The sequence below is a fragment of the Salvia hispanica genome, chromosome 5 (genome assembly GCF_029641045.1).
Source record: "Salvia hispanica isolate PSC_SH4W2 chromosome 5, Shi_PSC_v1, whole genome shotgun sequence".
NCBI lineage: Eukaryota > Viridiplantae > Streptophyta > Magnoliopsida > Lamiales > Lamiaceae > Salvia > Salvia hispanica.
In genome coordinates, this window is record NC_142696.1 from 28,046,834 (window position 1) to 28,059,585 (window position 12,752).

General features: G+C 42.3%; 2 long non-coding RNA genes across 2 annotated transcripts; both read right to left on the reverse strand.

The window, feature by feature from the left end:
• Nucleotides 1-248: 248 nt before the first annotated feature.
• Nucleotides 249-2,067, reverse strand: LOC148926581 (uncharacterized). Its single transcript, XR_016130487.1, has 3 exons — nt 734-2,067; nt 556-631; nt 249-473 (listed from the first exon to the last, which is right to left on the reverse strand). It is a non-coding gene; the product is annotated as an uncharacterized LOC148926581 (long non-coding RNA).
• Nucleotides 2,068-10,169: 8,102 nt separating this feature from the next.
• Nucleotides 10,170-11,907, reverse strand: LOC125187580 (uncharacterized). Its single transcript, XR_007170627.2, has 3 exons — nt 10,655-11,907; nt 10,477-10,552; nt 10,170-10,394 (listed from the first exon to the last, which is right to left on the reverse strand). It is a non-coding gene; the product is annotated as an uncharacterized LOC125187580 (long non-coding RNA).
• Between the last annotated feature and the right edge of the window lie 845 nt (nt 11,908-12,752).

The following is a 12,752-nucleotide window of genomic DNA, read 5'->3' on the forward strand; positions in this document are numbered from 1 at the left end:
CCAAGGACAAGGGAATAGGTTGGAAGATTCACGGTCGATAAACCAAGGATCTCCGGGTGGTGCACCTAGCAACTTCGATCCTATGATTGTAATACCCGCACCCTTACTTTTCTTTTCCCTCGCCATTTTAATATCGAACTAAGGATGTGAAGTTCCCCGTTCATGAAGAATTAATGAAACTCGAGCTTTTGTTGTGAATTTTTTTAAAAACTTTTAGTTACAAGTAAAAGCTAAGTAATCAATTGAACTAAGAAATTGGAAATTTACATTGTAGAATATCATGAATTTTCGAATAGCGTTACATAGGCAATAAAATGAACAACTAAAAAAAATAAAATATGCATGGAACAAATGGCATCGGGCCTCTTCTTCCGGGCCGAAAGTCGCGGCCCGTATCTGATCGGCCACCGGGCCCAGGGCAGCGAGCCCACTCTCCGAGGCAACTAAGTGGCAGCCAAAATTGTTTCTTCCTCCTACAAGATAAAAACAAGTGTTAATTGCAAAGAAACAAGGGAAACTAAGGAGCTACTATTAGGAGAAAAGAAACAACCCTACTTTGATAATAGGAGACCAAAAATTCACCAAAGAGGGCAAGTCAAATTCTTTAATCCTTCACACCATATGGCAGCACCTGAAATGTTTATGTACCGGTCACTAGGTGGCCATATGAGAACAAGATGAAGTAAACAGCCAAGTACCAGTACTACAAATAACATAAATGCATAGTCCTTACCTCCTTAGTATACCACCAAATTCTGTTAAAGCTACTGCAAGAATCAAAGAAAAGGGAGATTTGATGCAGGAAAATAACAAAGAATTACAACAGCCCCAATTAAGGCTACACGAGTACACATCTCTGCCTATATAAGCCACACCACATACCACAACACTACTCTTTCCTCATATTTCGAAATTCTCTAGCATTAGAGTGGTAAGTTGAGAGTGAGAAGGAGCAAGAAAGGCTATTGTGAGCTTAAGGTTTAGGAATCTCCTTCCAACAACAGCAAGGAGGGCAGCCAACAAGCAAAAAGGAAATCACCAAACCAAGGTAAACACCTCAACACCCCAACACCTTATCTTGCATCATGTTTAGAACAATCACAAAATAGTTCAAGAACTTAGTAGCACAAGTGTTAACTACACTAAATCCAGAATCATAACAAGTAGTGTAAGGAAAACCATAGTCTGCCTCATAAGGCCAAAATCAGTAGCTATTATGCGGGACTCCACCGGGACAAACAATTTCAAGAACTTAAAATCTCACAAGCTGCTGCCTAAGCCTTTTCACTAATAATATGCTAAAAGATGAAAGAAATCTAGGACAAGAACATATGTTTATCAAATGCAAATACCCCAGCAACGAACACAAATAAGATTTTCCCTTTCCAGCCATCAAAACATCACCAAATAAGCTCGGAATCGAACGAGTAAATGAGGAGAAATAGATTGGAATAAAAGAATTAGAACTTAGCTTAGGCCGAAGGGCTGTTCGGCAACGACGGAGCTCCGGAAAGTCGATTACGGAGGAGGCGCTGCCGGAGCAGCAGCGTGAAATGGCGATGGCGTTGACGCCGTCGAAGGGACGTCGAGAGTGGGCCAGAGTCGCTGCTCACCGGAGAACTCGACGGAAAGAACGAAGCGGCGTGACAGCCACGTGCACCCCTGCACGGCGGCTCCGCCTTGAGGACCAGCTGACCGATCGACGCAGCGGGACGAGGCCGCTAGACCGCGAGCTTCGAGGCGACGCCTCAGCCCCACCGGTGAATTCGCTCCGCCGTGACTCCACCACGAAAGAGAAGATATCAGTGCGGTGACCGAGAGTTGAGATGGAGGAGACGAAGCCGGCGAATCGCCGAGATAAGAAGAGGGAAGAAGTCGTTGCTGTGTTTTCTAAATTAGGGATTTAAGAATGTGAAATTAGGGAAAATTGGAAAAGTTGTGTGAAACGGAGAGAGAGGACGGGACCGGTGATGCTCCGGCGATGCAGAGAAACGGCGATTTCGCCGGAGAAAAGAGAGGCGTGAGGGAGAGGCGCCGCTTTTTCTCTTCCGAAGTTAAGGATTTTGATTTGGGGGAATTTTGTTTTGAGAAATGAATATAGAAGAAGAAGACCGATGGATATGAGAAACTTGTTGGGCCTCTCTATTAAAAATAAATATGGACTTAGGAAATATTAGAAATGGGCTGCCTTGTTTTTAGAAGTTAATTATGGAGTTGGGCCACCAACTAAAATAAAAGCATAGGCTAAGAATTTAATTAAATCATGGGCTCTCCTATGTCGTTGATTAATTAATTATTGGTCCGCTAAATATTTCCACGAAGCTAAGTTAAATTTTCGGACCTCAATTTAAGAGCACGAATAAATACTTTTCGTTTCAGAATTTTATGCGCTAAACGATGAATAGACCTCGAGCCTATTTTAGTGCTTGAACAAAATATATAGGAGGTAACGCTCTTTCGTTAAACGAATAATTGGTAGACCTCCACACCAAACTAAATCGCAAGATTTATTTAGTGCTCAAGGACTTCTCATGAATTAAGGAAAAGGAATAAAACGGTCACGCACTTAGGATGCATTCATGTTTAAGCTAAATGGATATTTCAAAAATCTAATTAAGTATCATTTTATTTCCTAAAGGGACGTCTTCGAACGTCATCTAAGACCAAGTTAAGGAAATTTCGGAAGGAGCTTTAGCTTTTGAGGTGGGCATTCTTTCAAAACGTGATTTCAGTATGAAAATGTGAATCTTTGCTCAAGTATGTTGTCATGCCATGTTTTGTTTTATGATTACCTATCTGCTTGGCTATGCCAATTTAAGTTAAATCGAATTCGGGTCCCAGTAGGGCCGCAAACCCTACTCGGACTAGTGTACACATAAGGGGATCGTGAGCTAACAAAGGAGTTGGCCGGTCCAGTGACCGTCGTGGAATGTGGCCACATTCCCGGTTCACATCAGTTTCAGATATGGTATATCTATGTTATGTGATTGCGCAATCAAATCTTTACTAAAGGAAAAGTATTTTAGTGACTCGGGTCTTTTAAGTAAAACCCCGTGATCACTCAACTGTGGCATTGACAATTAAAGATAGAACTATTTTTGGCAATGTGCCCACTGAGTATATCAAATACTCAGCCCTGCGTGTTATTTTCAAATGTGCAGGTTGAACGTGGACGAGCAGGCGAAGGTGTTGGGACAAGCATTTTAAATAAGTAGTTAGGTAGCCCAAAGTAGCATGTCTTCATACGTGCTATTTTGTCTTGGACTCTTCCGCTGCAAATCTAGAGTTATGTGCTAGAAAGCTATGAACTAAATCTTGATACTCTGAACACGTTTTGACTATGTACCCATATGCCTTTGATACTATTGATTTAAGTGATTTCATCCTTTTTATGTTGTCCCTTGATTATTGAGAATTGTTTAGTCGCGAAATAGCTACGCTCACTAGCACTAGGGAGTTGTGGTCGTGACAGAGTGGTATCAGAGCACCGTTCTTTCGCTCTGGACCCAAGAACCTTCTTTCAAGCCTTAGTCTAGAATGATAGCACTAGGCTAGAACATGACTTAAATGGAAAGTTAAAGGACCCAACACCTCGACTCGTCACGTTCAACCGCAACAATGAGGTAAAGTCGTACCTCTTCCAAAATGTTTCAGTTATAAGAATTTTCAAAAATTATTTCGAATTTCAAGGGGAAATATTGTATCTCTTTCATTTACATAGATACTAAATTTGCTATGCAAAATTTGATTATTTGCATCAGATGCCAACGTGTCATGATGTTGTGCATGCTCAAAATCTTAAAGTGTGAGACCATGACTAATGCATGCAAACATAGAGTGCCTAGGAGGTATGTTACACTAGCACTTTGAACATAGTTGTAAGTGGATAACTGTAACATCACTTTCTTGAGTGATAGGACAAACGAAAATTTTGGTTCAAACTCGAACTTAGATTGATGCTTACAATTTCCTATCGTTTCCCCTGAACGATAAGAACACGGAGAATATAATAGAAGTGGTATACGATTTGAAATCTTCTACAAGAAGATATGCTAAGTGGTGTGTCCCTGCAAAAAAATAATAGATCGTACCTGCGATCTAACGAAATATTCCGATCTCTCATTTGGAGTCACCAGTGGCGACACGTCATAGGAACGCCTCACTATTACACGTCAAGGACACGCGAGAGCTTTGAGTTTTTGCAAAGAAGATCGTTATGAACTTGCTAAGAAAACTATGAAAGATTTGATCCTCAACTATAATTATTAGTCGTAATAAAGTGATGAATCTCTACTTGGAACTTGGGATTTCCTAGGACGATCTTATAATGTTCCAACTCTCGAAAGATGAACAAGGGAGTGCCATCTCCGAAGTTGGAATGGACGATTTTAATCAACAGTAATTACTTGGATTCTGAACCTCCTTAACAGCAGTGCTTGTTGTCTATATCAGACTTTGGATTGACTTTCATCTTTACGAGTAACGCATCCCAATTCTTATTTTCTATGAAAGTTGTGACTCACTTCAAGTTTTCGACTGTAGTCCTTTGACATCGTTCATAAAGAGTAATGCTATGACTTGTAAGCACCAACCTTATACCTCTCATTTCTAAAAGTTGCTTACAATCATGACCTTCAGAATAATCTCACTCTTCGGACATCCTCCGAACCCCCTTGAAAATGATGTCCTCCCATCTATTTAAGACTTTTGATTGACTCACATTTTTGCAAGTAATACGACACTATCATCTATCCCACAATAGTGATGATTAAATTTCAGTTCCCGAAAGCGGATTACTCCTATTTTCTCAAACACCTTTATTGGTTGTTGTCTTCTATGACTTACAATGTATAAGAACAAAAACTCTTAAATTCTTTAACTCAGGTAATAAACCTTCATTGTTAAGTTGCTTACTTGACCTCCAAAAGATTTATGCCGCTCAAACATTTTTTTTATGATGGCATATTATGTGGGGACTTTTGTTCACCTCTCTATTTTGCAACTATGTTTGTGGTGGCATCTTTCTTTGAGGGATGGAACTCTTTCTAGCTCAGTTCCATCACACATATTGTTTCTAGCTCGTAATTTATTCTGTAACACTAAGTTAAGGCTAGTGTATTGCATATCCCTTGATGTATTGGACCTATTTGATCGTTCCAAAAAGTTTCTTTCACCTTGGTTGCCTCTAACCAAACTTGCGAACCCATTGACTTGATTCCATAATATCACATTATGATGTCGTTAAACCATGATAAACATTGATTCGTGGCAATTGCCTGTATTTCTAAACTCTTCCATGACTGATAAACTCGGGCTTTGACATGTTGAAACCATCATCCTTAATGTTCAGATCTTTTCAATTTGAGCCGAAAATTGAAATATCCTATATGGTAGCCCACTATTGAAATTGAGAGATAATTCAACTTCATCCTATTTTCATGATCCATCTCATGTTATTCCAAGCTTCCATCAGAAGTGAGTTCACAATCTCATGGGTTTACCTAAGACCATTCGAACCACGTAGTTCTTTGATTGGTCATGATAAGTTCAATTGACCTCAGTGTTTGCCTTCAAAATAAATTGTCGCAGCTTGATTAAAGAAATTTTCAACCATGCTTCTTCTACGCAATTTCAGATCCTATCCAAGTTAAGACTGATCGATAAATCGTCGAGTTCTTAATACAAGACTCTCATGGAAGGCATAACCTAAATTTCGTATAGATACAGATGACCGACATACATGCAGAAGCAATACGCCAACCAGAAGCGACGGTATAAATAACAACATGAAAAGTTGACTATTCGCACCTGTGTGCCACCTGTAACGAGCTACTAAGGGATGGAATGTTACGCTAGTTACGCAGGTAATAGGACACAAAAAGAGAACTGTAAATGAGTCTTATATACGTATAGACCTAATGACTCTTCGTCGCGCAAGACTTATTTAACTAAGCAATTCAGTGATTGGCGGGCAAATAACGAAGTGAACTAAGAGAGACACAAGAAATGGAGATCAAGATCATCGTTAGGAAACGAAATCTAGTCAAAATACGAGCACTGTCATAGATTACATTTTAGTGAACGGATGTCTTCGACAAGAGGAAAATCGTCCGAAGTGTGGCGAAATAAAATCAACGAAAGGAAGGAACGATCGAGAAAATGGAAAACGAACTCCAAATGAGAGTAAGAAGCAATAGCTTGCCCCAAAACCACCGCAGAATGGGGTAGACAAACCGATCTCAATAAGAGGGTTGAGTACCGACCTAAGGCCGCTCCCTGTGCTAATTGGTCAATAAACCACCACGGGGAGTACAGAGTTAGGACATATAGGTGCTTTAATCATGGCAGAAGCACATTTTTCCAGGGGATGCTTGAACAAGAATACTGGGGCGAGAGGAAGATATGACCATCAGGGGCAGCATCCGCAACTGCGGGCAATTCAGGCTAAGCCAAGAGGAAATGCAGCCCCCCCCCTACACCAAGCTCCACAACACCAGCGGCAGTTACGGCAGAGGCTTCCCACTCAGGCCAGAGCTTTGCACTGAGACAGAGGCAGCCTAAGACGGAGCCAGGGAACCAGGAGCAGGGCAATCTGGAACTCTCCTCAACATACCTATTGCCGTTTTGTTTGATACTGGTGCATCACACTCGTTCATATCAGCACCTTGCGTGGATACTTTAGAACTACCTACTGATGCAATCGAACATAAGATGAGGGTGTCCTCACCCGTAGGAGGCCTTATAGATATCACACGGACTTGCTCAAACGTAGAATTCACTATGGGAAACCTTAAGTTAGTGGCTCACAATTTGCATGTGATGTTGATGTGGAGCGTCGACATCATATTGGGAATGGATTGGCTAGCCGAAAACTACGCTACCATTCTTTGTAAGGAAAGACAGATCTCTCTGCAATACCCAGGGAAGGAACCCACAATCTTTCACGGAATCTCCATGAGGCGACGAAAGTCCATAATTTCTGCACTACAAGCGACCACTATGATAAGGAAAGGATGCCCTGCATACCACGTCTATCTGAATGGAGAACAGAAAGAGGACCGAAAGATATAGGATGTAGCAGTGGTACGAGAATTTCCAGATGTCTTTCCTGACGCACTACCAGGATTGCCGCCAGACAGGCAATTGGAATTCACAATCGATCTCGAACCAGGATCTGCCCCAGTATCGAAGGCACCATACGGAATGGCGCCTAAAGAGTTAGAAGAACTCAAGATACAGTTACAGGAACTACTAGACCTAGGCTTCATCCGACCCAATGTGTCACCATGGGGCACACCAGTGCTCTTCGTGAAGAAGAAGGAAGGAACACTGAGAATGTGTATCGACTACCGAGAGTTGAACAAGCTGACGCTCAAGAACAAGTATCCTCTACCGAGGATTGATGACCTTTTTGACCAACTTCGAGGGGCTGGTGTATTCTCGAAAATGGACTTGAGATCAGGCTATCACCAACTGAAAGTCCGACATGACGATGTACCCAAGACGGCGTTCTGCACTAGATATGGCCATTACGAGTTCACCGTAATGCCTTTTGGGCTTACAAATGCCCCGGCAGTGTTCATGGACCTAATGAACCGCGTGTTCCACCCGTACTTGGACAAGTTCGTGCTAGTCTTTATAGATGATGTACTTATCTACTCGAAGAACGAGAAGGAACACGAAGAACATCTGAGAACCACTTTAGAGACGTTGAGAGCCGAGAAACTCTATGCTAAGTTTGGGAAATGCGAGTTTTGGCTCAACGAGGTGAACTTCCTAGGGCACATAGTAACGGCAGAAGGGATCCGAGTGGACCCTGCAAAAGTGGAAGCAGTACAACGTTGGCAGTCACCAACAACACCTAGTGAGATTCGAAGTTTCTTAGGTTTGGCTGGTTATTATCGGAGGTTTATTGAAGGATTTTCAAAAATAGCTCGACCACTGACTCAACATCTCAAGAAAGGAGCTAAGGTCAATTGGACGCCGGAGTGCGAAGCAAGTTTCCAACTATTAAAAGAAAAGTTGACCACCGCACTAGTCCTAGCCGTACCAGCACCAGAAGCAGGCTATGTAGTGTACACCGATGCGTCAAAGATCGGACTTGGATGCGTACTGATGCAGAATGGCAAGGTGATCGCATACGCGTCACGCCAACTCAGGCTACACGAGCTAAATTACCCCACTCATGATCTGGAACTAGCAGCAGTAGTACATGCCCTGAAGATTTGGAGACATCACCTCTACGGAGTTCGATGTGAGATCTTCACGGATCACAAGAGCCTTAAGTACTTTTTCGAGCAGAAGGATTTGAATATGCGACAACGTAGATGGCTCGAATTAGTCAAGGATTATGACTATGGTATAAATTACCACCCAGGCAAAGCGAATGTAGTGGCAGATGCCTTGAGCAGGAAAACCACACCCCAAGTGGCCACTTTCCTCACACAGAATGAGGAACTTATACGGGAATTCGCTAAGATGCGATTGGAGGTAGTAAGAGCACCAGAGACGGTGGAAAGTAGAATCGCCACTCTAGTGATTGAGCCAGACTTAAGGACCAGAATTGTTGAGGCTCAAAGGAGTGATGAAGCATTAGAGAAAATTCGTCTTAAAGTGAGGACGGGAAAAGAGGTGAGTTACCGCGAAGAAGCAGATAACGCCCTCACGTTTGAAGGGAGATTATGTGTGCCCAATGACGAGACTCTCAGGAATGAGATCATGAGCGAAGCTCACGAAACACCCTATACTGCCCACCCAGGAAGTACGAAAATGTATCAAGATATGAAGAAACAGTTTTGGTAGGATGGCATGAAGAGGAGTATAGCGTCGTTAGTAGAAACATGCCTAGCATGTCAACAAGTGAAGGCTCTACACCAACGACCCTATGGAAACTGCAACCCCTAGATATTCCCGAGTGGAAATGGGAGCACATCACGATGGACTTCGTAACAGAATTGCCAAAGTCACAACGAGGAAATACTTCTATTTGGGTGATTATAGATCGCCTCACCAAAAGCGCTCACTTCGTACCAGTTCGTATCACTTACGGATTAGACAAGTTAGCTCAGATCTAGGTACAAGAGATCATACGCTTACATGGAATACCAGTGACAATCACTTCAGACCGAGATTTAAAATTCACTTCTAGATTTTGGATAAGCCTGCAGCAAGACCTGGACACCCCGATAGAATTTCAGTACTGCGTTCCATGTGCAGACGAATGGACAGTCTGAAAGGACGATCCGGACACTGAAAGATATGTTGAGATCCGTAGTGCTCGACCGTGGAGGAAGCTGGGAGCCAGCATTACCGCTCATAGAGTTTGCCTACAACAACAGTTATCAGTCAACCATAAACATGGTTCTATATGAAGCATCATACGAAAAGAAATGTAGATCACCACCCTATTGGGACGAGGTCAGTGAGAGAAAGATGCTTGGACTGGATTCTGTAGAGGAGATGATAGAAATTGTCCGACAGATCCGTGGAAGAATCAAGGAAGCTTAAGATAGACAAAAGTCTTACGCAGATGCTCGCCGAACCGACCTGCAGTTCAAGGCGGGAGACAAAGTTTTTCTGAAAGTGTCCCCGTCTAAAGGAATTTCGAGATTCGGCATCAAGGGCAAGCTAAGACCACGATTCATCGGACCCTACGAAATTCTAGAAGAAGTGGGTCCTGTGGCGTACAGATTGGCACTTCCACCGAGTTTCGAGAATGTGCACAACGTTTTTCATGTGTCACAATTGAGGAAATATGTGTTCGACCCAAACCACATAGTTCACCAGGAGGAAATGATTTTGGATCCGGACTTAAGCTACGAAGAGAAGCCAGAGGCAATCTTGGATAGGAAGGTCAAGGAATTGAGAAACAAATCTATTGTAACAGTGAAAGTTCTATGGAAGCACCATGGTCACGAGGAAGCTACGTAGGAACTGGAAGACAAGATGAAAGAAAAGTACCCAGAACTGCAAAATTTCGGGACGAAATTTTCGTTAAGGAGGGTAGAATGTAATACCCGCACCCTTACTTTTCTTTTCCCTCGCCATTTTAATATCGAACTAAGGATGTGAAGTTCCCCGTTCATGAAGAATTAATGAAACTCGAGCTTTTGTTGTGAATTTTTTTAAAAACTTTTAGTTACAAGTAAAAGCTAAGTAATCAATTGAACTAAGAAATTGGAAATTTACATTGTAGAATATCATGAATTTTCGAATAGCGTTACATAGGCAATAAAATGAACAACTAAAAAAAATAAAATATGCATGGAACAAATGGCATCGGGCCTCTTCTTCCGGGCCGAAAGTCGCGGCCCGTATCTGATCGGCCACCGGGCCCAGGGCAGCGAGCCCACTCTCCGAGGCAACTAAGTGGCAGCCAAAATTGTTTCTTCCTCCTACAAGATAAAAACAAGTGTTAATTGCAAAGAAACAAGGGAAACTAAGGAGCTACTATTAGGAGAAAAGAAACAACCCTACTTTGATAATAGGAGACCAAAAATTCACCAAAGAGGGCAAGTCAAATTCTTTAATCCTTCACACCATATGGCAGCACCTGAAATGTTTATGTACCGGTCACTAGGTGGCCATATGAGAACAAGATGAAGTAAACAGCCAAGTACCAGTACTACAAATAACATAAATGCATAGTCCTTACCTCCTTAGTATACCACCAAATTCTGTTAAAGCTACTGCAAGAATCAAAGAAAAGGGAGATTTGATGCAGGAAAATAACAAAGAATTACAACAGCCCCAATTAAGGCTACACGAGTACACATCTCTGCCTATATAAGCCACACCACATACCACAACACTACTCTTTCCTCATATTTCGAAATTCTCTAGCATTAGAGTGGTAAGTTGAGAGTGAGAAGGAGCAAGAAAGGCTATTGTGAGCTTAAGGTTTAGGAATCTCCTTCCAACAACAGCAAGGAGGGCAGCCAACAAGCAAAAAGGAAATCACCAAACCAAGGTAAACACCTCAACACCCCAACACCTTATCTTGCATCATGTTTAGAACAATCACAAAATAGTTCAAGAACTTAGTAGCACAAGTGTTAACTACACTAAATCCAGAATCATAACAAGTAGTGTAAGGAAAACCATAGTCTGCCTCATAAGGCCAAAATCAGTAGCTATTATGCGGGACTCCACCGGGACAAACAATTTCAAGAACTTAAAATCTCACAAGCTGCTGCCTAAGCCTTTTCACTAATAATATGCTAAAAGATGAAAGAAATCTAGGACAAGAACATATGTTTATCAAATGCAAATACCCCAGCAACGAACACAAATAAGATTTTCCCTTTCCAGCCATCAAAACATCACCAAATAAGCTCGGAATCGAACGAGTAAATGAGGAGAAATAGATTGGAATAAAAGAATTAGAACTTAGCTTAGGCCGAAGGGCTGTTCGGCAACGACGGAGCTCCGGAAAGTCGATTACGGAGGAGGCGCTGCCGGAGCAGCAGCGTGAAATGGCGATGGCGTTGACGCCGTCGAAGGGACGTCGAGAGTGGGCCAGAGTCGCTGCTCACCGGAGAACTCGACGGAAAGAACGAAGCGGCGTGACAGCCACGTGCACCCCTGCACGGCGGCTCCGCCTTGAGGACCAGCTGACCGATCGACGCAGCGGGACGAGGCCGCTAGACCGCGAGCTTCGAGGCGACGCCTCAGCCCCACCGGTGAATTCGCTCCGCCGTGACTCCACCACGAAAGAGAAGATATCAGTGCGGTGACCGAGAGTTGAGATGGAGGAGACGAAGCCGGCGAATCGCCGAGATAAGAAGAGGGAAGAAGTCGTTGCTGTGTTTTCTAAATTAGGGATTTAAGAATGTGAAATTAGGGAAAATTGGAAAAGTTGTGTGAAACGGAGAGAGAGGACGGGACCGGTGATGCTCCGGCGATGCAGAGAAACGACGATTTCGCCGGAGAAAAGAGAGGCGTGAGGGAGAGGCGCCGCTTTTTCTCTTCCGAAGTTAAGGATTTTGATTTGGGGGAATTTTGTTTTGAGAAATGAATATAGAAGAAGAAGACCGATGGATATGAGAAACTTGTTGGGCCTCTCTATTAAAAATAAATATGGACTTAGGAAATATTAGAAATGGGCTGCCTTGTTTTTAGAAGTTAATTATGGAGTTGGGCCACCAACTAAAATAAAAGCATAGGCTAAGAATTTAATTAAATCATGGGCTCTCCTATGTCGTTGATTAATTAATTATTGGTCCGCTAAATATTTCCACGAAGCTAAGTTAAATTTCCGGACCTCAATTTAAGAGCACGAATAAATACTTTTCGTTTCAGAATTTTATGCGCTAAACGATGAATAGACCTCGAGCCTATTTTAGTGCTTGAACAAAATATATAGGAGGTAACGCTCTTTCGTTAAACGAATAATTGGTAGACCTCCACACCAAACTAAATCGCAAGATTTATTTAGTGCTCAAGGACTTCTCATGAATTAAGGAAAAGGAATAAAACGGTCACGCACTTAGGATGCATTCATGTTTAAGCTTAATGGATATTTCAAAAATCTAATTAAGTATCATTTTATTTCCTAAAGGGACGTCTTCGAACGTCATCTAAGACCAAGTTAAGGAAATTTCGGAAGGAGCTTTAGCTTTTGAGGTGGGCATTCTTTCAAAACGTGATTTCAGTATGAAAATGTGAATCTTTGCTCAAGTATGTTGTCATGCCATGTTTTGTTTTATGATTACCTATCTGCTTGGCTATGCCAATTTAAGTTAAATCGAATT